General features: G+C 44.1%; 1 long non-coding RNA gene across 1 annotated transcript in view; it reads left to right on the forward strand.

Moving 5' to 3' along the window:
- Nucleotides 1–25,868, forward strand: part of LOC130874428 (uncharacterized) — a 75,391-nt gene that overhangs the window by 12,334 nt on the left and 37,189 nt on the right. Inside the window, exon 2 of the long non-coding RNA XR_009057139.1 lies at nucleotides 20,823–20,939. This is a non-coding gene — a long non-coding RNA (uncharacterized LOC130874428). The remainder of the gene's footprint in view (nucleotides 1–20,822; nucleotides 20,940–25,868) is intronic.

Here is a 25,868-nt window from a genome sequence, read left to right on the forward strand (position 1 = left end):
AATCAGACGCCAGATGATGTGAGCTAGTCATTGCTGCCTGCCCCCCCCGCTCCACCCCCCGCCCCCCCCCCGCGTGCGCACGCGCACGTGTGTGTGTGTGTGTGTGTGTGTGTGTGTGTGTCTCAGAGGACAACTTGTGAGGATGAGTTTCGATCTCGTCTTCCACTGTATGAGTCCAAGGAATTGAATCCAGGTTGTCATGCCCTCATGGTGCCCTTGACCCAGTGGACCATTAAGATGACCCAAACGTGAAGTTGATTTTAATTTTACTTTTGGTCTTTGTTTTGTTCTGTATGGTTTTTCTGTGGATGTGTGATGTGACCCCCGGGCATGTAACTTATAAGTACCATTAGATGAAAAAAAAATCAATTTGGTTTGATGCTTCCCAAGGCCAACCCATGTCATGACCCATGTAACACAGTGGCGAACTTTACTCCTGAGTTTGTCCTTTTGAGCCACTTGAGAAGAATGTTCCTTTAGATGGGAGAGGGATTGACTGCAAGAATGTGATTGGTGAGCTTCCGTCCCCATTGAAGGATCGAAGATCAGGATTGCACCAGTAGGCTGCTGGCTTCCAGTATCCTTGTGTTGAGTCTCAGCTTCTAATCACCAACTGAGCTTTCTCCTCAGAGAACCCAGTCATCTGGGTGCTGGATTTATCTGCAGCTGCTCAGGGGAGTTGTCAATCAGTGGAAATTCTGCCAGTGATGTGTGGCATCCATTTCAACAAACATCTCCTCCCATGTCCCCAGTCATCCTTCTGTCCTTTCTCATCCAAGGCTTAAGTTTCAGACAGGATGGAAAGCAAGCTTTTCTTTAGTCTCCTATTTGGTCTAGGAAGATAATTTATGACACAGATGATTTGTATCTCACTGAAGCCTCGTCAATAAGAAAATATCACTGATTAACCAACAAACTGAATGTAAGCTAATGTAATTAAATTCAGTCTTATCGTCCATTTCTTCATGGAAGTTTCTGGCATTTGTGAACTTCATGAGTGTTTAGTTGTGAGGTTGTTTTGAACTTTTGAATGATTTAGGGACCCAAGTAGGGGTGGAAGGGTAAGGGAGAAGAAGTGAAAAGCATAAAAAAAGTAGTTATTAAATGTATTAGTTAAAACCTCCAAGATCACTTTTTATGTGAATTTTTGACTTCCTCAAAACACCAAAAGTGTTTTGCTCATATTAGTCCTGTCAAGTGAAGCTGGACTCACTTGTTGTCTCATCCTGGAGGTTCCATAGCCGGGTTGCTAACATGGGGCTGAAACAAATGGCACGGGCGTCCACGTTCCCACAGGCAGAAGGCATTCGCAGTTACACTAACCATCAGAGTTTCATGCTGGTGACGGGGGAGGGCTGGAGCCCTTCACATCGCCTTGTTTAGTTATGTTCGCTATGAAGAAAAATCGTTGTTTACCCCTGGGGAATTTCTGAAGGAAAAAAAAATCAATTTCTATCAATGAGTGATATTTTTCTCCGCAAGGGGTATTGACTCCACAATGGTGAGTTATTTTCCTCAGACACTGAGAATGGTTAGTGGACATGTCTTTTATGATCTCATCAGCATGTCGTTTTCAGCAGAGGCATCCTGTCCAGGACATCCCAACTTCTGAATTGCCGCTGGTTGGAGAATTTTAGAGTCTCGATACATCTGTATGAAATAATCCTATAGACTGTATTCTAAGTTAAAAAGAATGGCTCCCCATTCTGCCGCTTTGTGGGGGTGTAGCTTTTGTGATGGGGCAGCAGGTGGTAGAGAATCTTAGCCTGTTCTCTGGCTCTTCTCAGTGTGTTCTCTTGGCTCCTGCATACACCCATGACCCTCTCATGGGGTCACATCTCCCTCACTGTCTCCAGGACTCCTTCCCCTCCTTTTATATTATAGTGTCATACTGGTATTTTTAATTTTGATAGTCAACCAAAAACAATTATTTTCTTTAGAAATGTTCTTACTGGGAAGACAAGGCTGCCTCAAACTCCCCATGTAGTCCAGGTTAGTCCCAAACTGATCCCATTATCCCCAGTATTGGGATTATAGGTATGTGCTACCATACCCAGCTTGAACTAAAATTTTATGTTGTCAGAGAACCCGTTATGTGAATGAACCTTTTGAGAGGTGGAAATGGAGGAAAAGTCAGGGAATGCTGGAGCCTTGAGAGCTGCTTGACTTGAACAGTCAACTTGATACGGCCTAGAGTCTTCTGAGACGAGTGTCTCACTTGAGAGATTGCAGAGATCCAATCATCTTGTGGGTGTATTCGTGGAGGATTGTCTTATTTGCTCACTGATGCATGAGGACCTAGCCTGGGGACAGTGCCATATTTATGCAGGTGATCCTGGGCTGGATAAGAAAGCCAGATAAGTATGAGCCCGAATGAGCACACAAACTGTGTTACTTCGTGGTTTCTAGTTTAAGTTCCTGCTTGAGTTTTTGCCCTGACTTCTCTCAGTGGTGGACTGTGTCCTGGAAGTACAGCCAGACAAGCCCTTTCCTCCTCTAAGTGGCTTTGGTCATGGTGTTTGTCACAGCAACAAAATGAAACTAGGGTGCTTTGTCACTCACTGTGAAGGATTATTCTCTCTGTTAGTTCATTGTCTCGAATTTTGTGCTTTCTTAATGTATTTTCCTTGATTGTGTGCAGATGGGGTAAGCTCTAGTGTCATTCCTCGGGAGCCTTCTACCTTATTTTTGAGACCAGAGCTCTGTTATTGGCCTGGAGCATGGCTATTGGAATAGGCAGGTTGACCACTAAGCCCCAGGGGTCTACCTAGCTACCTTGCTAGTGCTGATTTTGCAAGCACATACCACTATGATTTTGTTGCTGTTGTTTGTTTTCTTTGCTTTTGTTGTCATTTGTTTTGTTGGTTTTTTGTTTTGTTTTTATGTGGGGGATGGAGGTTGAGGCAAGACCTCATGCTTATGTAGCAAGCACTTCATTGCCTGAGCCACCACTCCAGCCCATTATTGTTGGAGTGCTGCTGGGATACATTTGCTAAATCTAAGGTTTCTTCCTTCTTTCTTCTTGTCTCACTGAATGACTCCAGTCACCTTACACCCAGGGGCATGCTCATTTTGACACTCTTGTCTGTAATGTTTGCCCAAGAACCACAGGTTAGGAGGTTTGGTCATGGTCTTGCTTAATACTATGTCAGGGCTCTCATAAGGACGTCTAAAAGCTCCATTGTGCCCCAAGCTTACACACAATCTGTTTCCTGTTCCGAGTTTCTGATATCTTACTGTTTTCTCTTTGGATATCCATGTCTCCCCCTGACTCTTTATTCTAATACCTGGAACATATCTAAATGTGTGTGGCCTTTCTTGAAAAGCACCAGACTGTCTGTGGATGAAATATGCCCCTACTCCTGAGCTCACCCAAGAGTTTAACCCCTGAATTCAGATCTCAACGGTGCTATGAGAGTGAAATTCAACCCTGCTCAGTTGTCTGAGATGTCTATGGGAAGTGATGAGAATGGATCTCCCATGATGAGACATGATGGTCTTATAAGGAGAAGGGGAGCCTCATAGAAATCCCTCACAGAGCCCAGGCCATGGAACGTGCCTGCATGTACTGCCTTCAAGCCCACGAGCGAAATGAACCTGTCTTTATATAGTACCCCCCCTCAGGTATTTTATTTCAGTAACAGAGATGCTGGCCAATAAACCCCTGATCCTTCTCTAGATAAGTTCTTCACTTTCCAAGGTCCAGTTTAAAATTCATTTGCGTGAGAAAGGTCAGCTTCTGGTTAGTTTTGGTCAAATTAATGCAATCCAGCATCATTTGGAAAGCTAGAACCTCAGCTGAGGAATTGCCTCCCCCAGAATGACCCATAGGCAAGGGCAAGTGTGTGGGGACATTTTGATGATTGATGTGGGTGGGCCCAGCCCAGCCCCAGCCCATTGTGGGCAGTGCCACCCCTGAGCAGATGGTTCTTAGTTGTCTGAGAAGGCAATCTGTGCAAGTTGTGGAGCACAGTCCAGGAAATAGTGCTTCTCCTGGCCTCTGTTCCCGTTACTGCCTTAAATCCCCACCCTGTCTTCCCTTCAGGGTGGACTATAATGTGTAAGGTGAAGTAAACCCCTCCCTTCCCAAGCTGCTTTTGGTCAAGGTGTTGTTAATCACAGCGACAGAAAGCAGGCTAGGACAGCTGCCTAATCTCGAAACCCTGGTCACACATGCCTATTGTTGATCAAAAATGAAGTAAAGTTGTTCATCCAGCGTATTCTCCGAGTGCTTCTGGTAGGCTAGCTGTTGGGATGTCATATAAGGCATCAAAGTCCTTGCCCCGTGGAACTTACATTGCAGTCTCTGAGCAGGAAGTGACCATAGCTCTTTAATAACATCAGGCAGTGCAAATGGACACAAGTGAAGCTAGGACCAGGCAGAGAGGGCTGAAGATGACTGCTTGGAAGATGCCAAGAGGAGGGATGCTCAGCACAGAATTCCCAATACCTGCCACAGAGCCTGGTACTTGAGAAAACACCCTGGAAGCCTCTGCTAAATGAGAACCCTGATGGCTGGAACAAGGACCGGGAAGATAAAAAGGCTGCCATTAGGTGTCAGCTGAATATAGAATTCTGTGCTTTTGGAACCAGTTTCCCTGGCGAGAACATGTGGGCCATGTGTTAACCATGTTTTCAGGATGAGCTGGGGTCAAGCCTGACCTCCGTTTAGAGTTGGTCACCTCCATACCTGTCAAGCAAAGGAATCATATACTTTCTTCTTAACCAGATTGAGACTGGCTGTGAATGAAATGTGTGTACCTGAAAGAATCCTTGTTCTCTTTGGTTTCTATTTATACTGATGACCAACTATTTTGCAATGAAGGGTAGGATTTTTTTTCCTGTGATCTGCATACGTGTTTTTAAATGACTAATGAAGCCAATCTGGACCTGGCAGATTTCGCCTCTACTTGTGAATATGTGATCCCCCCTGGAAGCTAGCTGGCTTCCTGCTCTGGTTGCAATGGCCTCACTATTGGCATTTTGCATTTAAAGCCTTTTCCACTTTGTATCTTGTCACTGGGTCTGGCTCTTAGCATCCCCATCCCTTCTTATTTTTAAGCCCACATTATCTTCTCAAGAATAGTCTGAAGATTAGAGACTGAAAGGCTCAGTAGGCAAAGTGCTTGCGGTGTAAGTGTGAGGGCTGGAGTTTGGATCCCCAGCGCCCATGTGAAACCTGGGTGTGGCTGCACGCACCTTCAGTCTCCAAGCTGAGGAGATGAAGACAGGAGCCTCCTTGGGGCTTATTGGCAAGTCAGTCTAGCCAATCAATAAGCTCTAGGTTCAGTGAGAGACAGGTTTCAAAAACAAAACAAAACAAAAAGCCATAGAGAGTTATCTAGAAAGACACAGTGTGAACTTTTGGCCTCTTTATACATATCCACACACACATGCATATGAACATGTACACACATATGTAGTCCTCCCACAAAAGACTATTATGAAGATTAGATATCTTTGATTAGTAAAATATTTTGGGGTGCAGAGTTGAGAAGAAGAAGGACTGAACCAAACTGGGTCCATTCTCTATTCCTGGCCATGGTAATTAAACACGGAGATGAGAGACAGGAATAACGGGCTCTTCCCTAGGCCTCTGCTGTGTTCTTTCTCCATCCCACCTTCCTGGTGAGATGCTGGCCCTTTCCTCTCCCTGGGGACCTTTCCTGGTCTTGCCCCTTAGCTGTCAGTCTGCCACCCAGTTCATACAAGAAATGCCAGGGGAAGTTCCCCCTCCCAAGTTCATTTTGGCTCTTAGCCACACTGTTTTGGTTGGCCCCCATCTCTCTGTGTGACTCTTCACTAATCTCCATGATCAGATTCAAGAAGCCCCAGCAGAATATCTTGTGATCTGCCTCCCCCCTCCTTAGCGTCCTCAGTCTGCAGGCGTTTGTGATGAGGTCTATGTGTAGCTGCTGTTGGCGTTAGCTAAGGTTTGTATTTGCTCTTCCTCAGGTTATTAATGTTATAAATGCCAAGTTATACATGTGTGTGCGCACACACATGCGCATGTGTGCGTGTTTGAATGTACAAGCATGTTTCAGAGTCCAGAGGTTAACCTTGCATGTCCTTCCTCAGGGGCTGTCCTCCTTAGTTTTGGGACAGGATAGCTCCCTGGCCTAGAACTCACCAAGTAGGGTAAGATAACTGTCCAGTGAGCCCAGAGGCCCTGTGTTCTTACCTCTCTGAGGCTGGGGTTATAAGCACACCTGAGTTTTTACATGGGTTCTGGGGGGTCAAGTGTTGGTCCTCATTTTGATATTGCAGCCACTTTGTGGACTGAGCTATTTCTTCAGTCCCAGCTACATAGTTTTAAAACTTATTAAATGCCTCCCGTACTTTAAACTGTAAGCTGCATCAACATGCATGCTTTGTCAACCAGAGTGCACAGTTCTGATCAGTGTAAACATGTCTAGAGATCTTTGTGAGATGTGGGGTGCATACTGAAGGAATGAAGGCTTAGGGATTTGCACCCACCCTCCTGTTTTTTTTTTTTTTGTCTAAATGTGTGCAAATTGATATAGGCTAAGAAATTCAATAACTGTCTTCATCAGTTTTAGTCTCTGTGTGGGGACATGTGACAAGACCCAGAATTCCTGGCACCGCCCTTTTACAGCATTAAAAAAAAAAAAAAGAAAGAAAGAAAAACTTGGCGTATTACATCAACCAGATTTCCCCCTTTGTCTCAAATAAGGCTCAGCTGAACAGTAGCCTCCTCACCCAGCACAACAATCAAAAACTCACAGGCCCTCAGCTGCCTGGGATGATGTCACAACTCTCAAGAAGGCTTGCTGCTGAGCTGGGCTCGGGTCCAGCTCACACAGTTCTTCCTGCCACTTTCAGAGCCTGTGAGAGATTAGGTGGTCGCTCTCTCTCTCTCTCTCTTTTTAATTCTTCTTTTTCTTTCTCTCTCTCTCCCCCTTTCTTTTTCATCTTCTCAAAAGGCATCTTGGTTTCCGTCTAAGCACAACATTAGCTCTGGCTGCCCCAAATAACATTTTAATTGAGGTCTCAGTCCAAACAAATGCCCGGCCTCTTTATTAACCCCAACAGTGTAATTTTTCACCCTAAGCCTGATTCAGGGGGAACTGTCTCACTTAAACTGCCGTGCGACGGAACATGGCAGCTTTCCGCTATCATCTCTTCTCTGACCTTAATTTGAACCTTAATCTCTTTTAGCCATGCTCTCTTTATTAGATGTCCACAGTGTGCCCAGTGCTAATTTTCCTGTTAGATTCTCCCACTATAGACGTGGGTTCAGTCCACCTCAGTTCCCCTGTGGTACTATCAAGGTTTCTTTCTTGGCCTTTTTTTTTTCACAGAAAGGAAAGGAAATATTTTATTTGTTTTTGTTTAGTAATTTCAATAGCTACTTTGCAAAATGCTCTGTAGAACTTTAGTTATTTCTGATGTTCACAAAATTTATGTGCATAAAAATAATATACTCTTTAATTGTCAGGAAAACTCTTGAAAGTAAGTACAAAGGATTCTTCACCTATAGACAGACCTACAGTTAGAAAACAAAGCAGAAAACCAAGATCATTACTTTACTAATTCAGGCACAGACAATATTTTTTTATCAGAAACCTCTGACCTTGGGGGGGCACCTGAATTATTCAGATAATAGCTTTAATTCCTTCATTCATTTTAACACTTAGACATGACCAATGACTAACAACAGAGAAAGTAATTTCTTTTTCCTAATTATACCTTCCCATTTTTTTGACATTGGAAAATGATCCACATTAGAATGCAGGGGAAAAAGAAGCATACTTTTCAATCACAATGATAAAAAATGTGTTTCTCTATTTGGAGTCTAGCTTAATATAGCAGAAGTTTGTAGGTAGAAAACAGTGCTTATGATCGTGTGCCCAATTAAATTTATTATAGGTTTTCGTACTTTTTGGCATCACTATGAAAGCATATTAGTTATTATTCTTTATAACCTAATTGGCGGCTTTGTGTCTATTCACCCTTCTGTTCTCTGCAGAATACAATAGTTTGTTGATTGCAAAAAAAATTACATTTCTGTGACTTTAAAGTCTTAGAACTGGGGTTGCCATTGAAAGTTGGAGGCACAGTCGGGTGTTTCGGAGGGCAAGGACCCAGTACCCTCTGGGAGTGAGGAGGGAGGCAGCTGGGGACAATTGCCTGTTCCCTGCAGAGCTCCGTGGCCCTAACAGCATGTTGGTGTGATAAACTTTGCCTTCATTTCACAGGCTAGAACAATTAGCGGGAATGAACCAGAGTTCTCCTGGATCACAGTTTATTATATGCTATTAAATTCCATTATTCAAGAAGTTGCTACTGTGATCATAAAACTTCTCCCCCAGCCCTCCATGTATTTTCTGTTGTGCGTTGGCTGCTTGCTTCTCCGATGGGCAAGGTTTCTTTCTCTTTCCCGTTAGCACTTATTCAGAGTGCTTGAAGCTAATTTGGGAACAAATCTTTGAAAAGACAACAAAAATGAGATGTGAAAACACACACACACACACACCAACGGATGAAGGTTCTTAATTAGTCCGTTATTTGACACGCACGATTTAACATGGTGTGCTTAGTGCTCCACATTCCCCAAAAGAGAAAGGCTCTTTTTTTTCCCCATCCCCGACCTTCCTCTTATTCATTCTTTCCCCCTTGTCACTTTCCATTAACCAGTGATGACATCCTCTGCTGGAAGGGTGAGCAAGTAGATTATTTCCAAACTGGTGTAAGTGACACTCAAAGGTCTGACCCGAAGGGGGGTTTATGATAGCAACAAGCTCCTCAGCCCCTGGAGTTAGAGAATGTCACTTCAATAACACACCCAAGTCCCTCGTCACAGCATGTCTGCAGCAAGTTGCCAAATGTCCAGGAGTGGTAGGACGAGGACGTGTATGGAAACATACCGGGTGGTGGTACCATCTCAAGTTATCCTTGTTGCTAGCAGCAACGAGAAGATGCTACGACGACGCAGCCCTCCTGCACCATCCATTCTGCAGGCGAGGAGACTGGGGACTGCACAGTTTGCCTCAGTTGTCTCCGCTCACACTGTAAGTGATGGAGCTGAAGTTTGTCTCGTTGAGTGGCTCCAAGCTCATGTCTGTTTCTGGAAGGGCCATAAACCAGCTTTCTGGTGGGGGTGGCAGCATTTCTTCTAAAATCTGAAGGTTAAACCTACCTGAAAATGGTACTGTCCTCAGGGGCTGCAGACAGTGAGAAACAGAATAAGCTGGGGTTAAAAAAAAAAAAAGTGGCTAGACTTTGCTAAGAAAAGAAGGGGGGTGGCTTGCTTGGGTTAGCCTGGTTGTAGGACCTGCTTCTCTGCCTGCTCCCCACACCCCTCCCCTGTTTCTGCTTATCTGCCTGCTGCCCACACCCCTCCCCTGTTTCTGTTACTCTGCCTGCTCCACACACCCCTCCCCTGCTTCTGCTTCTCTGCCTGCTCCCCAAGTCCCTCCCCTGCTTTTCTGCCTGCTCCCCACACCTCTCCCCTGCTTCTGACAAATAGAACTTGGGAAGAGAGGCAGCAGACTTAGACTGGAAGTCAGGATCCAGTGCAGGCTGCTACCCAGACCCTCACACTGCCTTCTGGCCTCATAGAGCTTTCTGCTCCTAAGACAAACAAATGTTATTCATTGACCAACTTTCAACTTTTGATCTTCCTTGAACAAATTTTAGCTTCTTTTTCCCAGGAACCCCGGAATTATGTTTGTTATAAAATAAGACTGTGGACTTATATTGACAGAAATAAAAAAAAAATCACTTGATCATTTGTAGCCAGAAAGGCTATCTTTTAGTTGACAAAATGCCTGAGAAAAATCAATTTCTAAAGAGAGCACATATTTAGACTCACACAGTTTCTGTAGGTTCTCCCTGGGTGGACATTTAGCTCCATCACTGTGCACACGTGGTGAGCGGAGGCATCAGAGCTGAGGGGCAGAGCTGCTCCTGTGCTTCTGGGATGTCCAGAAAAGCAAAACAAATTAGTGAGAAGAAAGGGCTGAGAGCCCAATACATTCTTGAAGGACCTGCCCCCTAATGATCGCTTATTCTATTTATGCTCCACCCATCAGCTAGGGGCTGAAGATTTAACATACCGGCTCTTGGGGGACATTTAGGATCAAAAGCATCATACCAGTGGATGGTCGATAACACTCAGCACGCATCTGTAGCCGGGAGGACATGGTGGTTACAGGGAAGTGATGCCACCCCCACTTAGGTCGGATATTAGCACCACGGTATAGCCTCACCTATTTGCACCCCAGTCTTCCTAGTTCCTTGCCTTTCTTACTTTGCCTGTTGACAGTGACCCCGTTAGTAGTGGAAGGGGGTGGACGCGCATGTTTTGCCAGTGTGCCCCGTATAGTGTTCTACTTTCTCTGTTTCTGTGCCCCAGCAACTTGATTACAGACTTGTAGATGATTTCATTCTAGACAGGTCTTCTGTCCCTTCTCAGCCCATGTAGTTGGACCACCTTCCGTTAGAGGTCACCATAGTGGCTTTTCTGAGCTCCATCGTGTCCATTTGCCCATAATTCTTCAGTTAACATGGTCAGCATGTTACCTATTTTCAATCCTGTCTCCTCTGGGCATCTCCATATCTCCACTTCCCAAGCCTGGCACCAGGGCGAGACCCAAGTTGTCCTTTGTGTGCCCATCTGTCAAGAACCCTTTAAGTTAGGAATGAAAGAAAGACTAAGAGTTGATGATCACAGAGACAGCAGTGGCCCAGCTGTGGTCCTCTGGGATGACAGAGGAAAACAAGTGCCAAGGGGATTTGGGCCACAATAAGGTGGGCTTATTTGACCTTAAACAAAGGGAGGTAATGGGTTAGGGAGATGGCATTGTGGGTAAAGTGTTTATCGCTCAAATCTGTAAACCTAAGTTTGTATCCCTAGCAGCCACGTAAAGGCTGGGGACACTGTAGCACAAGTGTCTATAACAGTCACATGTCTACAGGAGGTGAGAGGTGGAGACAGGCGTCTCCAGAAACACTTGAGCCGGCTCTGACACCCACATATATGCCATGGTACAAACAGACCATTTTTCTATTATTTACATGCCAATGTGCATGCACGCACATGTGCTCAAACGCATGTACACACACACACACACATACCACTCTAATAGAAAGGTCATTATAAAGAAGTTTCTCTCCCTCCTTCCCTTCTTCCCTTCCCCTCTCTATCAGTGTTTACCATGTAGTTGAGGTTGCAGGTTATGCAGATTAGAGTAGCCTTGAATTCAGAATTCTCCTGAAAAAGGAGTCCTGGATATTAAGATTTATAGGCATGTGTTCCATACCTTGCTGAAGAATTTATTTTTTATTGTCTTTTAAAAAATTTTTAATATTCAGTTCATCTCTCAGAAATCTTTTTTTCTTTTTTTCCCTTTTTTTCGAGACAGAAATCTTTATATGACTGAGAAGAATGTAAAATTTGTCTATTGCCCCCCTCTACCTACCATTCTGTGATCTATCTATTAATTGATAGGTTTATCTATCATCTATCCATCAATCTATAACCTACTCATCCATCACCTACCTATCTTTTCAAGCTGGAGAAACAGATAACAGGAGAGTGGAAGGCCAGCAACAGGAATGGAAGATGGGGAATCACATGCAATAAAGCTGGGAGTCACATGGACCATCCAGACCTTAAAAAGAAAAAGGTGGATTTTCAATGCTAAAGTCTTGAAAGGGGCCTGATGGCTCATGGTGTTGGTGTGTTCCTCCTGATTGTAGATTACATTTCATGTTTGGCATAAGCTGTCTAGATGTGCTAGCTCTTTGTATGTATTTCAGAGAAAAGTGTCCTCCACTTTCAACAGAACAGAATAGCTCTTGGCAGTGGAGGCCCTGGCCTGGGGATGGCTGAGGAACCTACCTGAGGATGTGCAGGGTGTCATCTAGAGCACCGACATTCTGACCAAGGAAGGAGGGCGGACTAGGGCTCTGTAGTCTTCTCCTCTCCCACTGTGCAGGTGAATCTCAGACCGTGAGCTCGGGAGCTGCCTCTCCAGTCCTCATCCCTGTGGATGACAGATGCATGGGTCTATAATGTTCCTATTTTCAATAATTTCTCATCCTGCCAGTTGCTAGTTGCATGTTACATCTTCTGCAAAAATAAATCCCTAAGTAAGTCAGGGTGCTGATAAGATAGCTCCGAGGGGGGGTGGGGACTGAGGGATTCCAAGAAGAGAGCCATATGAAAGGCGTAGAACAGCTCCTGCTATACAGCGAGTGCTCAAGAAATGCTTACAACTGTTATTGTTGCGATTAATAACTGAGGATTCATAATTTTTCATTTTCTATGTTAAGCTCCTCCATGCATCATTATTATTCTAATTTCAAGCAACTTTTATAGAAATAGTCTGGTCATAAGTCAAGCTATTTATATGTGTGGTGTGACACATGTCATGATTACTAAAAAAGATTTATTTTTATTTCTTGTGTATCAGTGTCTTGCCTGTGTGTATGTAAGTGTACCACATGTCTGTAGTACCCCTGGAAGCCAGAAACGGGCATCAGATCCCTTAGAACTGGAGTGATAGCAACTGTGAGCTCCCATATGGGTGGTAGAATTCAAACCCAAGTTTTCTGGAAGAACAGCTAGTGTCTTTAACCATTAAGATATCTCTCTAGCCTTGAGGTTTTTTATCCCTTTATCTACCAATGGACAACAAAGTTGCTGCTGTGTCCTGGCTACCATTAGTCACTCTGCAGTGAGCCTAGGAACACAGGAATCTCATTCAAACTCTGGTGTACCTTGATGCATATCTGCACAGAAGGGATTGCGTGACAGACTGATGTGAAATCAAGCACTGAAAAGATAGGAAGCTATTGGGACTGGACTTGAGTCCATTTCCTTCTGTTCTTATCCCAAACTATAAGCAGAGAATGAAGCAGGTGATGGGGAAGAGGTGGTCACTTATGTTGTCGACCTTTTACAGAAGAATGTGGCATTGGCATGCTAGAAAACACTCAAAGTTCATTCTTTCAAAAATGACTTTTTAGGGATCAGAGAGATAGCTCAGTGGTTAAGAGCATATGATGTTCTTGCAGAGGACCAGAGTTTGGAACCCAACATCAACATGGCAACTCACAACCATTCTAACTCCAGGTTCAAGGGACCTGACTCCCTCTTATAATTGCTGTGAGCACCAGGCACACATGTAGTGTACAGACATACATGCAGGCCAAACACTCACACACATATAAAATGAATTTTTAAAAAGAATTTTTATTTTATCCCCATATAGTCTTCCAAGAAGGTTTTATTTTTTTATTTATTTTTTATTTTATTTTTTTGCTTTATCAAATGGGGTTTATCCTTCTGCTGTCCATCAAACACAACAGTGAGGATAAGATGATTTTTGAGTGGAAGGTTAAGTGACTGCAATGGCTTGCTCTCTGGCTTTGTACAGAGTGACAACCCCATCTTTTTGTCTTGACCCCAGGCTTAGAAGCTGCTAGGAGAAGAGAGTAGAACACTGATAAATTTCTGTGAAGAGCAAAATCGAGGAAAGTGGGTGTCTTAGTTGCGTGCCTATTGCTGTGACAAAACACCATGCTCCAGGCAACTTATAGAAAAAAACATATAATTTGGGGTCATAGTTCTACAGTGGGACTCTCTGACTTTCATGGTGGAGAGCATGGAGACAGGCAGGCGCAGCTCTGGGTCAGTAGCTCAGAGCTTACATCTGACCCATAAGTATGAAGCAGAGATAACAATAACCTCAAAACCCATGCCCAGTGCCATGCCTCCTCCAACAAGGCCACACTTCCTAATCCTTCCCAAACAGTTCCACTAACTATAGCCCAAGCATTCAAATGTATGAGCCTATGAGGGCCCTTCTCACTCAGACCACCATGGTGAGTTCCAGCATGAGACAGAACATATAGAGAAGAGGAGGAGAGGATGTTGAGAGCAGGAGGAGGCTGTGCTGTGATGGGGGAAGCGATGTCATAGCAACAACACAGAAAAGAAAGAACCAGAATAGCACAGCGAAGATGTGGCTAGCTGGTTAGCCATTTGGGCAAGAAACTGCTCTTGCCTGAACTGCTTGACTAGATATGTGGGACCACAGAAAAATGACTGCTGAAGGTGAGACCGTCCTTCATGGTTCCTGCTTCATGAAAGAGTCTGCCAGACATTCAGCAGGACACAGAAGAAAGTGACTGATGGACTTAGCTGTTACAAGGCAGAACACATCTTCAAATTTCCTGCTTCATGGAAAAGTCTGTCAGACACTGTTGGCCTGTGGGCTGAAGATTGGATGCTCCAATGATACAGAAGAACTTTGGGTGACTGTTCAAGCAGCAAGATGTCTCTGTCAATTCTACAGTTTTGGCACTTGCTTATACTGCACTTCCTATTAGCTTAGATAATATTATTTCCTTCAGTGGTCTTTAATGGAGTTGAAGAATAGATAGTTATAATTATAGTTTTCCTTAGTTATGATAAACGATAAAGTAGATATAAATATTGTAACTGTAATTTTTGCTTGATACCTGTTTTGCTATATGTAAATTTACTATGTTAAAGTTAAAACCTTCCTTTTTATTTAGACAGAAAAGGGGAGGTGATGTGGGATTCCCCTTTCTATGCTGTGAATATGTTTTATTGCCATTGGTTAATAAAGAAGCTACTTTTGGACAATGGCTTAACAGAATAGAGCTAGTTGGGAAAACTAAACTGAATGCTTGGAGAAAGTAAGTGGGGTCAGGGAGAAGCCATGTAGCCACCCGCAGGAGACAGATGCCCCGGAACCTTGCCAGAAAGCCACAGCCATGTGGCAATACACAGATGAATAGAAATGGGTTAATTTAAGATATAAGAGTTAGCCAGAAATATGATTAAGCTATTGGCCAAACAATATTGCAATTAATACAGATTTCTGTGTAATTATTTTGGTTAAGGGCAATGGGAAAACAAACTAGTGACCTCCCCCAACACATATGTGCTGGCAAAACACTTAAATAAATCAAAAATTGAAAAAAAAATCATTAAGATTTTTCAAGTAATCCTAGGCTGTACCAAGTTAAGACTAGAAAGCAAGGAGTTATTTATTATTGAAACAACACCTCCCAGTTCTGTTCTGACTTATCTACTTTAATATTCTCCTGAGGAAGGGATACCATATACAGAATTAGAAGGTAAACAGAACTCTTGAGAGGGTTGGGAAGGAGAGACTGAGGAAGTTACGCAAGTGGACATTGATGTCCTCAGCTGTCTGCATAGAAGTGACATACAACCCGCCATCTGTCCCTTGTCTATGCACACAAACACCTGCTTGTGGCTACTGATTGAGGAAAATGTCTCTGTTTCTTGCTTCTTCAGCTTCCTGTGATGTCAGTAGCAAATCACTCTAAGAATCTTCTTGGCAAGAGAGCCTGGGAAATGTATTTTCTAGACTCTCAGGCCTTGAAGTATGGGAGAATTTAATTTTTTAATTATTAAAATATTTGAGATTTTATTTATTCCTATTTTATATATAGAATTCTATGTCCATGTACCATGGGCATGCAGTACCCAAAGTGGCCAGAAGAGGCTGTTAGCTTTCTTGGAACTGTAGTTAACATATGTTTGTGAGCTGCCTTGTGGGTGTGGGAATCAAACTACAGCCCTCTGGATGATCAACCAGTGCTCTGAACCACTGAAGCAATCCTCCAGCCCAGGAGGGTTTGGAAGAAATGCTGAAGGTATGTGCTGTCTCTCAACAAAAGAGGGTTGAGCATCACTCTCTTGGTCCTTCTGGTGAGACATCCAACAGGGTTGTCCTTCGTAACTCACATTTTCTTGAAGATGTCTCAAGAACAGATCTTAATGAACCCCTTGTATTCATGCCACACAATAAATTATTTTGAATTGGTTTCATTAATGTGGCAAAATCAAAAGAAACAAAGAAAAAAACAAATAAGTTAGATCTTAGCGAAAGGCACTTTCCTTCCTACCCTGCTCATAGTGCAGATGCCCCTGAGTCCTGAGTTCTGTCTGCACACACAGACAAAGGGTGGATGCTTTGTAGATGCTCTGCCTTACTGGATCCATAGAAACTGTCAACCATAGTTTTTTGTCTGTTTTATACTGAGTTTGTTTATAAAGTTGGTCAACGTGTGTCAACATTTTGTCCAGCTGATTATGCGCACAATCTTGTACTCTTATATGAGATGGGATTCCTGTTTGGGCATGAGGGGTTTGTGGGTTTAGACTGGAATAGAGTGGAAAGTATTCTTTAAGTGAGGGGTGTGGTATTTGAGTACCAAGAAGACCTACTCAGCCATAAAAAATTGATACTCAGGAAGGGGGGCGGCAGGTCCTGTTTTTATTTTAACAGAAAAGGTACAAGGATTAAATCCATCCTCTTGGCATTTATTTTCTTCATTACCCCCAAAGGCTAAAGCTATTGTGTCTCTGGTAAAAATGATGGCGGAATGACTCAGACTTATTTACAACCATCAAAGACTTGATAGATATGGATCGTGTCATAATTAAGCTTGTCATAATAAAGGGGTGGCCATATCAGTGCAATCACGGGGGCTGTTATGATGTCACAGCTGCCTGTGCCCGGCATTTAGCCTCTATTTTCCACTCCCGCCCACGCTTATCTCCCGCTATATTTGGTTGTTTTACAGTGCTACCTGGACCACAGTCTATTTTACAAACTAAATGAACAGGTTGAGCTCTTTGGAACCTGTTTCCTGTGCCTACCGATGCTTTTCCTTGGTGTGCTATGTTTTGTCTACTTTGTACCTAGAATTGTGGCTGGTACAGTCATGAGTTTGCTCTGTGTAAAGGGAAGGAGAGCAGAACATTGAGCAATCAGCTAACGAATCCCTCTGAGATGGTTGGTGAGTTTGGAAAATTCCACTCTCAAAAAAAAAAGTTACTTTCTCCATAGCAGATTTCCTCTTGGCCACAATTATCCACAAAGCTGTCCAGTTTCCAAATGGTCTTGACCACTGCTGATATCCCCTACATAAAGCCTTTGGTAGATTTCATTAGATATGCTTAGTGATTCTTTTTTCTAAGTAGCCTGTTTTTCCCAGCCTGTGTACTTATTTAATAGCTATAGAAACCTGTTTCAGCTACCCAGCATGGTTGCTGATAAAGTATTCTAAGCGTAGTGACAATAAGGGAGTGTATTGTGTTACCCGTGGTTCTTGGGTGACAGCTCAGTTGGGCAGCTCTTACTTGGAGTCTCATGTGTTCATAGTCAGATGGTGGCTGAGGCTAGAGCAAATTCATTTGTATTTTTGGCCTTGGGCTAATCAGAACTCTCTATCTACATGGTTATCTTAGATTTCCTTGTGTTTTGGTGGTCTTTGGGTCATCATATTTTCATATTGTGATCAGCTTCCTCTCAAGTCAATGTCCTGAGACATTTGGGTGGATGTTGCAAAGATTCTAAAATATCTCCTTGAAAGTCATGTGATCATTTCTTCCCTCTCCCATGTGTGAAGAATTACACTGGTGAACCTATATTCCAAGGCTTAGAGGAATAGATTCTGTTCTAACACAAGGGGAATGGTTTGTGCCTTGAAAGAAATACTTGACATGATCATCTTAAGGAGACGCGATCACAGGTGTCCCGTGTGTAGCTTTACCCATAGTACTGAAGTGCTTTACCCGTAGACAGGGACTCATGAAGGTTTAAACTTAGCTTGTGTTTCCCCAGACAGTCTTCATAACTAACAGCTGAGCAGTAACTGTGAACACTGAGTGTTTGCTCATGAAACAGGCAAACCAACTATTCTGATCACTTCTGACTTTCTCACTGACAAGGTGAGGCCATCTGTATGTATCTGATCCCTCACCCGATGAGCACCTTGCTGCTCTGATTCATTCACAAACCATAACAAAGCCTTAACAGTTTGGGCAACACTGAAGCGTTCACTGTGGTTTGACAGAATGGGAAATTAGTGCTACATGTGGGGGTTCAAACTAGCTTCTTTGGCTCATAACAGGGATTACTGAAGAAGCTGAAAAGTCAGTGTTCTCCCCGTTGAGTTTCTGTTCTCCCTAGCACATCTGTCCTTGTGTTCTTTGGAACAGCTGGAGCCAACCATGGATTGAGAGTTGAGTTCAGACAGTCAAGAGAGGCAGAATCAGCATCCGTTCCCACCTGAGCCTCCTGCCTAGGAGAGCAGCTGATAACAGTTTGTCTCCGCGCGCCTCTCCTCCGCACACCGTTAAAGGAAGGTGATCAAGGTCAGATTTCAGGTCAGCTGTGTTGACAGAAGGATTGGTGGCACTCAGCAATTCCTAGGTCTTATCACTTTTGGCACCACTTATGTCCATTTGAGGGTGGTACTCTGAGGGGCTGAGAGAATAGACTCATGATGAAATAAGAGATGTCTTGACATTTTAGAAACAAAGGTCAATGCCTGGAAAGGCGCAAGAGAGGTAGAATTCCCGGGACCTCTGCCAGTCCTGTGCCTTCTGAGGCATTGTCTCCTGTGCGTGAAAACATATTTTGGGGTGTTTTAAGTGGACAACAACGTAATTTTCCTTGTTTGCCAGAATGTTTCAGGGAAGACTGAATTCTGGCCCATCACATTGCTTGTCTTCTGTGAGTTCCTAACTCCAACCTCATGGCTGCAGGACCAGTTCCTTCCTCATATCTGTGAAGGTTGTATATGTGGGTATGATTTGCCAGTCTGAAGTCCTTCCATTTTCAATACAGCTTTGCTTATCTGAAAAGTCTTTTTTTTTTTAAAGTGGAGATTTGCAATAATCTGACTTTAGTTATATGCAATTCTTCTCTCTGCAAACTACACACTCATTTGCTGTTTGAGAATATTTAATTTTTAAAAGTGTATTTATTTTATTTTATGTGTGTGAATATTTTGTGAGCAAGAAGGTATGTGTGTACCACATGCATGGCTCCAACTTGTAGCAATCAGAAGAGAGCACCCGATCTCTTAGAACGGGAGTTATAGAGGGTTGTGAGTCACCACGTGGGTGCTGGAAACCAAACCTGAGTCCTCTGGATAAACAAGAAATTGTCTTAACTACTGAGTCATCTCTTTAGTCCCTATCTATTTCATTTTTAATTATGTACATGCATGTGTCTGTGTGTGGGTTTGTGCATGAGTACAGGGATCCTCCTGGAGCTGGGGTAATAGGCAGTTGTGAGCCACCTTGAGTGAGCAATGGGACCTGATCCTCTGTAAGAGTAGTACGTGCTCATAACTGCTGAGTAACCTCTGGTTCGTGCTACGTGTTCTGTTGTATTATTCAGTGCCTGCTGGAGAATCGCTGTATAGTGTTTCAAAGGTACATGGTTTTCTCAGATGAATGGTCATGGCAGGGACTTCTCTTCACATGCAAATGTATACATAAGCACACATATATGTACGCAATAGATATGGATACATACAGACCTGTGCATACAAACTTCTGAAGAAGTGTCTCCATTCCTGATCTATTCTCTCCGCTTCCCTTTGTTTTGTGGGTCGAAGTCAAACTGAAGCTTTTGAGATGATTTGGTGAATTGGATGTATACATAAGCCTAAGGAATACTGTCGTTATACAAGATCTCCAGCTTGTGATCACAAATATGAAAATCAGATCACTATTCATCTTATGCTCCGGGAATGTTTTTGCATCTATTTATAACAGGCATAAATCTCTGAGTATGTAAGAACTTGCCATTATTTGAGCCCCCCAAATATCTGTTTTTCCTTTTGTTCTGTGGAAGTCTTTAATCCCTCAACGTAAAGTTACAGAGTCCTGGAATCTCTGTGCAGACCTAGGAGAATTCATCTGGGCCTTCCTTGGGGATGGAATCGGCAGGGTGCAGAGGACTGTGCTTCTGCCTCTGTGGGGGCTGTCGGGGACTTGTCCCCTCCTGAATTCTTAAAGGAACATAAACCTTGAGTAGAAATCAAATGTTAACTTCCTAGAAGCCCTTTAACCTGTAAGCCAACCTCCCTTTTCTCTTGTAGCCATTGGAAATGTTTCTGTTTGGAGAGCGCGGGGCTGCTGCGGCACATCTGGCGAGGAGGTCTGAGATCAGGGCCACTAGGCAACCCGTTGCTGTTCCAATACCCTGAATCTTTTGGTACTTCTGATATTAATGTAAAATACAGCTATCTTCTCTTAATAATACTCATACTTAAATTGTGAATGTTACGATACGTCCTTGTTCACAGACACCCATCATGACAGGCAGCGGATCTTTCCACAAACACAGGTTTTCCTGAGGACAAAGTGGTGCTTGCTGGGGGAGAGTGATAGGTGCCCACGTTTTAAAAGTGGTGGATGCAGAAGTAAGGTCTCGCTACCTTGTGGGAATTCCGAAGCGATTTATTGGTGTGAAAAATAAGACGTTAAGCCCATATGTGTTCATTTTAATTTCACCTTAATTTTGACATGTGTGTTCTTTTTAGTTGTCATTCAATAATCCTCCATATTTATGGGTTCTATGTGAAATCGAACACCTGAGCACAGGTTTAACATTCCTGCGTTTCTGTATTCACTACGTTCAGAATAGGTTAATAAATGTTTAATTTGTAAATTAAACCAAATTTAACATTTTTTTTTGTTGGTAGAAGTGTATGGTCTAAACATCCAAAGATTCCTATTTTCAAAAGGAAGAAAAAGTCCTGATGAGGCCAAGGGGAGAGATGGGAGGTGACGTAGGGCAGGATCTGCAAGCTCAGCTTCCCTTCTCCAGTTGTTCCTGGCCCCAGCCATTTGATCGATAGAGAGTTCACTTCCAGTCAGACTCCAGGACAGCCCCTTTTAGATGTCAAGAAATTGCTCAATGCTAGGATGTTGACCAAAGAAAGTAGATTTTAACCGTGCTTTTATTTTTTCCGTTTTGTTTTCTCAGGAGTCTGACGGGAACAGAAAGTTTTGAGGGAGTTTACTGCCGATGCAAGGTGACTGGCTGGATAAAGAAGTCCAAAGTTATTTTTTTATCTGTAGAACAAATAAAGCCTGGCCAAAGGTGAGCAAAAGCCAATGCCTCCCACCTTGTCCCTTTCTCTATGCCGAAGGGATGTTTGCGTCCGTGGTTGCACAAGGAGAGCCTGCTCCACACTGGGTGGAGGGGGGGCGCATCTGAGAATGCCTGGCTACAAACAGTCTCTGACCTTTGTTCTTCGTTTGACGGGCGATTGATGATGCCACCTATACAGAAATCAGTTAAAAAATGAAAAATCCAATCATTGGTATCTTCTACATACCTGGGAATTTGTCAGCCATTACTGGAGTGGCTGAGCTGGGATATTTTTTTATTTTCTCCAGGAATAGACACAATATGGCTTTATAAAATGGTGAGGTATGTGGACTACTTGGTGCATGCGTGGCTGTTAGGCTGGGTCAGTGAGGGGGGACACAGCGGCCTGATCCTTGTGACTCCTTGACAATACTCACGATGGCCACTAATAAACAGACACCCTGAAAATGCTGATCACCCTAGGGAGCCCAAGTAGTCTTTTATTTTTCTATTTTTAATTTTATTTTATTTGAAGCAGTCTTGCTGTTGCCCAGGCTGGTCTTGAACTCACAGCAAACCTCCTTTCTCAGTGTCCCTTGTAAGGCGATTACAGCCAGGAACCACCATTCATGGCTCTCATTGATACTTAGGAAGACAGCAGCAATGTTGCTGGCAGATTGGGAGGGATAACTAACTGAATGATTACTTAACTGCCCACTATTGGGAGCAAATTAAAACTGCTTTGAATCCTAGATATCCATATTATCCAGATATAGATATGACTTTCTCCTATTGTTTCTGTTAGAATAGAACAGGAGGTTAGCCAGGAAGTAGGCTAACACAGTCACCGATAGTCAGTTGTGGAAGGGATAAACCAATTAGAAGAGATGAACTTTCATTTGAAACTTAGGTTCTGGAGAGTTTTCTAAACCCTCCAAAGAATGTGTGTCTTTCAGTATATTTCCCACAAGAAAATATAATAAATAAATATCAGGATATTTAGAGCAAACGTAAATTTGGGAATTTCAGAAACAAATTCTGACGGGACTGAAATTTCGAGATGGGAAATTCATGGAGTGTCTGTGTCCAGCAGAGTATACGTGGATGCACACATAGCAAAAGTCATGCGTTAATATCTAGGTTTTCTGAATAGCCATGACATCTTTTGGTGCTTATTTAGTGCTAAAAGAAAATCCCAAATTTTCCAGGACGGAAAAGAGAAATTCCGGTCTCTAAGCCTAATCCCTGCTGTGACCTGGGGCTTGGAATTTTGCTCATAAGCAGCTTGTCAATGGAAAAAACTGATGGTTCTAAAAGGTCTGGGTAGGATCCTAGGATAGATTGTGGGACCCTGAACCATTTCAGGGGACGGGGGAGACAGTTGTCTTTCGGAGTGTGTGGATTTGTAGGTGGTGTTGTTTGTTGCTGTAAATGAGTTCTTTGGAATCCTGTAAAGCTTAGGATTCTACCAGTGATCTGCCCAGGGCTGACGTACAGTGTGTTATGAGCCAACCATATAATCTGCTTTGTTTTAACAGTCAGGTTGCCTTAGAATTCACTAAGTAGCATAGGATGGCCTTGACCTCTTGGTGATCCTTCTGCCTTAGTGTCCTTGGAACACGAATGTTGGGTGTGTATCACGGTGCCAGGCTAATCTCTCTTTACAATTGTGGGAGGTTGATGACTGTGGGCTGTGGTAGAGATTGCGAGGCAGTGTGATCTGCGTCACTGAGACGTCCAGAGCCTATTATTTTAGGTTAGCGTAGAAATAGTAAGGAAAGTGGTCATTCCACAGTCAGCTACGCTACGGCATTTGGTGAAGAAGACCGTAGAGTAGGAGAGAGAGACAGGAGGACATTACAGATAGAGCTGTAGCAATGCGCGGTGCGGGGCTGGCAGACGGCAGACTCAGAGGGCCTAGCTTTCCAAACTGGCTCTGAGCTTGATGAGTCTGTTTATTCAGCCACAATATCAGACATTCCCTCTTCCTGCCCGAAGAAGTCCCTTTGAAGATCAGCTCTGCTGGGGAGCAGTTTCCCCTCGGACCAGCTCCTCCCGTGGCAGGACTGAAAGGAAAGAACTGGAAACGCCACAAGAATGTTCTTTAAAGCGATATTCCAGCACCACGTGAGGGGAGGATGAAATACCTCTACAAGATATATTTCCTGGTTGAGGTATTTTTTTCCTCTCTCAAGTCAATGTAACAGCGAACAAAGATGTCACATGAATGGGTTGGGGTCAGATGACTCAGGTACCTCCAGATCTGGGCAAGCAGGCTGAGGCTTGGGGGTGGGTGTGGGGTAAGAGATGGCTGGGCAAAGCCATAGCATTTTTAGCTTCTGTAGGCCTGGAGAGAGAGTTCACATCTGCCAAAGCCAGAGGGGATGCAGCAGGCACAGCAACCTAGGCCACAAGTCTTTATCTGCAAAGGACACCGTGGTGGTGACTTCTCAGGAGACCGGCCCACGTTTTCAAAGCAGAGCAGCAGATAGAATGTTCTCCGGTGAACTGGGGCACAGACTCATGATCAGTGGCACAATCCAGAGGTCAGCATTTAGCCCAGAGGTGTCATGTTCATTTCTTGATTTCAGAGATACTCTTCTGTCTTTTCAAAGGGTTTTATGGAGTCCTCATGTCAGCCCTGTGAAGTAGCTGGGGAGGATGGCAGTCTCCTGGGTGTTCCTCTTTGGAAACAGATATGACACAGAAGGAGACATGGTTTTGTAGCTCGTTACTGGCAGGAACAGAATGACAAGCCAGGCCTCCTGACTCTTGGACCAGGCCTCTTTAGTCACTGTTCTTGGGACCCATACATAGGTACAGTAGGGTGTCAGAAAAGAGGAGGTGGCCTTCTTCTTCTGCTCTGAGATGCTGCCGGGACTCCAGATGGGCTCTGGGGGCCTGACCTTGGGGAGGAGACTCAATGTGAAACCTTCCGAGGCTAAGTCTCCCATTCTTCTCACACAGCTGCCCACATCTGGAGTTGTCTCATTCAGGCTTCCTGGGTGCCCCATAGACCAGATGCTCTCTGGAATACAAAGGGGCCTTTGTCCCTTCCATGTCTGAGCTGAACTCTCCAAGATGCCTGCTTTTCTCAGGCGGAGGCAGGGTCTTCAGTCTTCTCCAGATGCCTGACCCAGACTCCTATGACCCACATTGGTCCTCAGGACCCGGGCGCGAGGCTCACACTTTGGGGATAGAGGCGCTCACACAGGTCTGGCTTCTCGCTCCAAAGGGACGCAGGGAGATTGTGACTGTGGGCTCGGGTCCTGTGTCTGCGCTTTCATCTTATCTTCCCCCCACATGAAGCCCTGAAGTTGCTCACTGTCTGAGCCGTATCTTGTAATTGTTTCTGTCCTCCGAGGCTTCTGCGTGTTCCAAATATCTGATGAGTGGATGGGAGCCTGTTTCCAGTCAAACCCTTATCCAAGTGTCTCCCAGCCTGGAGTTCCAATCAGAGTCACCCGGGAAATGGATAGGGTGGTTTGAAATAACTCCCCAGACGACTCCATGCGCTGCAAGGTTTGAGGAACTATGTTTTGTCCCTTTCTCCTGACTTTGATGAGTCTCTGCGACTTTGGTCAAGGCTACCTGTGCAAACAAACTCTTGGATCTGCAAAGGGTTTTGTGCTTTACAAAAACACATTTCACGTCTCCCTTTGATGTCATTCTAAGTGAATGCAACTCACTGAAGCCAGGGGTCTTTCCCCATCTGGTTTACAAAGGAATGAAGGTCCTTGGCTCATACCCTGCTGTCCCCCATCTCCTGTCCAGGCACAGGGTCCTCTCTACCATAGGCCCTGTGGCTCTGCATCTTTACCAGGCACAGCTGCCCTTTGTGACATCTACACAAAGCTAGCTGAAGCCATAGAAGTCTGTGTTCCTAGAGAAGCTGATGGTTGGTAAATGGCGGAGACCACCAGCAACGTGTTCTTTCATGCAGAGACAGGAAATTTAGAACAACATTTGTCCATTTCAAAATGTCAAAGGCCCCGTGGGAAATGGTGAATGATGAGAATCCATTCAGAGAAGGACAGTCTGCTTGTTGACCTGCAATTCATTAATAAATTAATTATTTTTTGTTTTTGAGGAGCTGGGGATTGGATGTAGGGCCTTGAACTTGTTAGGCAGTTGTTCTAGCAGTTAGCTACAGCTTACGCGCCATACTTTAAACAGTTGAGATAGGATCTTGTTAAGTTACAAACCCAAGCCAGCCTTAAAATTGTTCTGTACCCTGGGAAGAACATGCCATCCTCATGTCTCAGCCTCGTGAGCTCCTGGGATGACAGCACCACCACACTCAGCTGTGACCTTTGTTTTAAAGCCCTGAACTCCTGATTTGTTTTTCCATCGAGTTTTTCCAGGAGTAATGGAAGCTGGAGAGAAATAATGCTGTGGCCTCGAAACTGTGCTCTGGAGACCCAGTGACGTGACAGTCTCCTGAGGTTGGCTGTTCGAGGAGTCTGTCTGGAGATCCAGTAATGTGACAATCTTCTGAGGTTGGCTGTCTGAGGTGTCTGTCTGGAGACCCAGTGACGTGACAGTCTCCTGAGGTTGGCTGTCTGAGGTGTCTGTCTGGTTCATATAGCTAGAACAAAACGATCCCCTTGAGCTAGGAGGGCGCAAGAATGGGAGGCTCCGGGAGTGGGTAAGGTGGACTTCACTTGACTCCAAAGAGCAGTAGGCTGCACAGCTGGCTCAAGGGTCAAGAGGACATGTGTGCAGCCTTACTTTCCATGACATGTTAGTGCCCATCAAGCGTAAGCATGGCTTTCTCTTCTCTCAAACTTTCTCTTTGATTGCTCGCTAAAATGCAGACAGGCATCAGAAACAGAAAGTTGTGAATTCAAAGAGAAGGTGGGCCTGACATTTCTGCTGGGCCACACTTCTCTTCCACTCAGCTGAGCAAGGACCCCATCGTTCACCGTGGAGTAATAG

This window comes from Chionomys nivalis, chromosome 5 (assembly GCF_950005125.1).
Source record: "Chionomys nivalis chromosome 5, mChiNiv1.1, whole genome shotgun sequence".
Classification (NCBI taxonomy): domain Eukaryota; kingdom Metazoa; phylum Chordata; class Mammalia; order Rodentia; family Cricetidae; genus Chionomys; species Chionomys nivalis.